The sequence below is a fragment of the Paramormyrops kingsleyae genome, chromosome 5 (assembly GCF_048594095.1).
Source record: "Paramormyrops kingsleyae isolate MSU_618 chromosome 5, PKINGS_0.4, whole genome shotgun sequence".
NCBI classification, from domain to species: Eukaryota; Metazoa; Chordata; class Actinopteri; order Osteoglossiformes; family Mormyridae; genus Paramormyrops; species Paramormyrops kingsleyae.
In genome coordinates, this window is record NC_132801.1 from 30,903,772 (window position 1) to 30,907,966 (window position 4,195).

General features: G+C 37.4%; 1 non-coding gene across 1 annotated transcript; it reads right to left on the reverse strand.

Annotated features, from left to right (window-relative positions):
- Window positions 1–2,357: 2,357 nt before the first annotated feature.
- On the reverse strand, window positions 2,358–2,429 carry trnad-guc (transfer RNA aspartic acid (anticodon GUC)). Its single transcript has one exon. It is a non-coding gene; the product is annotated as a tRNA-Asp (tRNA).
- Window positions 2,430–4,195: the final 1,766 nt, after the last annotated feature.

Below are 4,195 nucleotides of genomic sequence, written 5' to 3' on the forward strand. Positions count from 1 at the left end.
CATTGTAGCAACACATCCACAGACAGAGGTTGAGAGTACTGCATGTACGACTGATTTAATGAGACAAAGTGCTAATAAACAGCAGTGGTGAAGAAGTACTCAATTCAGTTAAGTAAAAGTAGAAATAAACAGGCAAAATGTACTCTAGTAATTTTTTAAGTACCACATTGGCTTTTCTACTTAAGTAAACGTAAGTATTTTCTTGTAAATATACATCATGTAACAATAGAAAGATGCCAATCATTGTGTTGCAAATCATTCTCATATAGGTGTACACGGCATGGATACAAGCAGGAAATTGTGACTGCCCAGTCTGCAGCAGCATGCGCACTAGATTTTACGCATGCGTACACCATGAAACATTTCACAGCGCTATCTGATCTTTACCACGCATGCTCCAACGGTTAACAGTTTTCTATTTACCTAGATATATTTTACACATTAATATCATATATTTTATTTCTGTCGCACCTGCAGGCAGGGCAGCAATCAACTTAGCTGCGATCGATTAAGGCAACGCCCACATTGATACTTAAACCGCGCACTGAGATCACTTCCAGCAGGTGTGACAGCTACGTGCTTAATTGGAAATTTGCGCAAAGATTTTAAATAGAAGGAAAAAAAGAAATACGGAAAAGTATCTTTTATTTGTAGATTCAATTCAAAATGCAATAAGAAATAGATCTTTACATGTCATTTTATATAAACCTTTTATTCATTGAATTTACGGAAATCGTGCTATATCGAGATTATCGTGTATTATTGTCAGGATATGAGATTTTGGTCATATCAAAAAGCCCTATATGTCTGTGTTATTTAATTAAACATACCAGCTAATGGACACAAGATGTGGATTTTAACACTTTTGGCATGACATTATTAACATGCTTTTCACAATTCACCAATAAGTTAGCCTGACCACCAACATCCGAAGATCACCTCTTGCCATTTCCAGAGTCACTTTCCATAATGAATCAAAAGGTTTTGTATGTAGTACAAACCATATACCAATCAATCCCTCCAACCGAAAAGAGCCAAAACACCTAAATATTTCATCTCACTTTTATAAATTTAAGAGCTGACAGCATTCAAAAGCTCTGATGCCTACTTTGAGCTGCTGGGCTTCACTTTAACAAGAAAAGCTTGAAATCTTGGTATTATCTGTCCTCTCATTACTTACTTTTACCTATCATCTGACTAAAAAACAGCAATGTGATTGTAAAGTGTAACACAATGCTAAGTCAAAATGTAGCAGAGTAGAAAGTATAGATATTTCCTGTAAGATGTAGTAGGGTAAAAGTCAAAATTGTCCACTTTTAATTCTATTTAAATACAGATTTGTGAAAAATCTGCTTAAGTACAGTGACAAAGTAATTGTAATTTGTTACTTTCCATCACCTGCTAGACAATATATAACTACAGCTATCATTTCTGTTGATGAAGTACACAGCCATCTTGAATTCTGAGGTTGGGGTTGTAGTGATTTCTCCAACTTCAGGGGGCGCTCCAGTTGAAATTTCTGACTAGGAACTCGGAAATTCCAACTTCCCTCTTCAAATGGAGGGTAGCCTACGGCATACTGAAATAGAGCTCCTACTCAGTCTGAATCAGTCACATCTGGAAGGAGCATGGCTGTAAACAGAAAACGAGTTCTTCCAACAGCTTCTGGCAGGAGAGCAGGGAATGGTGATTACGATCCAGTAGAACGGGGTTTTCAGGTATGACTGGTGAGCTGGGGCAGATTCAGGAAGCAGACAATCCCATGAAGGCAGGACAGACATATCAGGCAGGGACTGATGGGGGAGAAAATATAACACAAACAAAAACGATCCAGTCAGGGGTATTTCGGTGGCCAAAAATGCATAGTTAATATGAAATGTCAAAGGGGAATGGTCAGACTCATGAAAGCTCACAGGAAGGCCACGAGTGCAAAAATAGCACATCCAAACAACAGCGGTGCACAGAATGTTTCTTTTGGTTACCTGATAAAATGGCCATTCAGGGTAGCCTGAAAAAAGGTAAATAAAACCAACCAAGAAATGGAAGTAGCTGATGTATCCATATCCATATTCTATATAATCGAGATTCTACTCCTAACAAAAGACCAGAAAATGAACAACAGTACTTCTATACCAAATTGTGAACCGCATTGTGTGTGCATTTCTGTCTCACAACACAGGATGTCAATGTTTGTTTAATTTTGTGACGAACTTACCCTGGGGGAGCTTCGTTCTTCCTGTTTTTTGCTAGTTCGAACCCAAATTATTTATTTTGCCAAACGAATTCACATGTCGGAGTAATATGCTCTGGTGCAGTCAGACATTTGACATACCAATAAGACAAAAGAGCCCCCAACTCTCCCCGTCGGGGAATCGAACCCCGGTCTCCCGCGTGACAGGCGGGGATACTCACCACTATACTAACAAGGAGATATTAAAATGTAGTTAATTAGTGCATAGGGTCGCTAAAATTCAAACTGTGGAATGGTTATATCAGAAAACGGTCAGCACGATCCAAGGCGTACAGCAAACAATATATAAAATGGAAGACTTAAGAAGTCTGTCTTCAACTAACTTATCTATTAAGTCTGTCTTCCACTAACTTGTCAAACATTCACTTCATTTGTTTCGGGTTGCAGCATCCGTTGGCTATGGTGACATTCAAACTGCCTTACCCTGATTAATGCAAATGTTTTTGCTGTTTGAATTTCTTAGGAACTCGCGATAAAACAGCATACATACAAACACAGCCTTTAAGCCTGCCCGCACGCTGTCACACAATGTTAACCTACTTTTATTCACCTTTAAAATGTTAAATATACCTAGATAAGAACACACTTTTTCTACTAGCGATGCAGGTTCTCCCGGCGCGGTAGTCGTTTGTTCAGATTATGACAGAATATGGATGCAGGTGGTGCATATCTTTCTTGTTTTAATTAATTATAGCAGGTTGAGCTTTAACTTTGTCAGTAAGTTTGACTGACAAAATGGGGGATCGCTGGGAACCACTTTAAGCAATGAAATAATGTGATGTCATCTATGATAAGATGAAGAGTAGTGATCTACATGCATAGCCTAACTAATGTCATTTGAGTTTCATAAGAAAAGTCACGAATAGTTGATAGTTTTTGTTAGAAACTGCATTGAATTTATGCAGTGATCCTGGATCGAAATAAGGTCGTGTTTGGTAGGTGCACAAATTCGTCTTTTTAAAACCAAGAATCATTTGAGACTTTGCTCAAATGATTCTTAACTACTTGTATAACTATTGCTGTGAGTTTTGCTGTTAATTTTCTTCAGGTTACTTTCAAAGGAGGAAGACCACCTGAACATGGAAATGGTGGGCCAGAAAGAGGGAATTATATAACTATTAATTTATTAATTGGTGACGACGATGGTGGTGATCGACGACGATAATGAAGATGATAACGATTTTACAATGACAAAGTTATTTGAGTCTTTTCGTTGTATATTTAATGATTCATATCGGGAGAAACGTAAAAACTGCTACAAATTTAAATTTAATAGTCTTTATTTAGGTTTGATGAATTAACTATAAAAGTCACTTCTTGGAAAAAATACCCCGCAAGAGACAACTTTTGTCTCGCCATGCATGGGCGGAGTTTGGATTACTGAATTACTGTGCTTATCTGCCACCCCTCAAGTAGAAATTTCAATTAATTGGCAAGCACATGTTCTGCGCTGGCACTCTGCACCTTTACATGAGCGGTTTGTTAGTTAAACAAAATACAGTGGTACCTCAGTTCTCGAACTCGTTAGAACTAGCATTTCTTAAAAGTCGAACCAACCAGTCCGATTTTTTTTTTTTTTACCTAGAACTCGATCTGAATCTCAGAAGTCAAACCATGAACGCCGACCTAAGATAACTTGTAAACGCGGGGAAATGAGTCTCTCAGCGGAAACAAAGGGTAATGCTTCAGTCTCAGCCTGGCATTTGCTGTGATAGCATCGTGCATGTTTACACTAGCTGAATACATATATTTAGACAGTAAAAATACATTTAGACAATGATAGACAGTAACAGTAATTATTATTATTATATAATAAAATACATTAAAAAAATAAAGATTTCTTATTAATTATTTTAATGTTAATAATAAACCATTAATATATTTAATTATAATAATATTGTCAGGCCAAGCGGGGACAGATCGGAGACAAAGGCGCAGACGTCA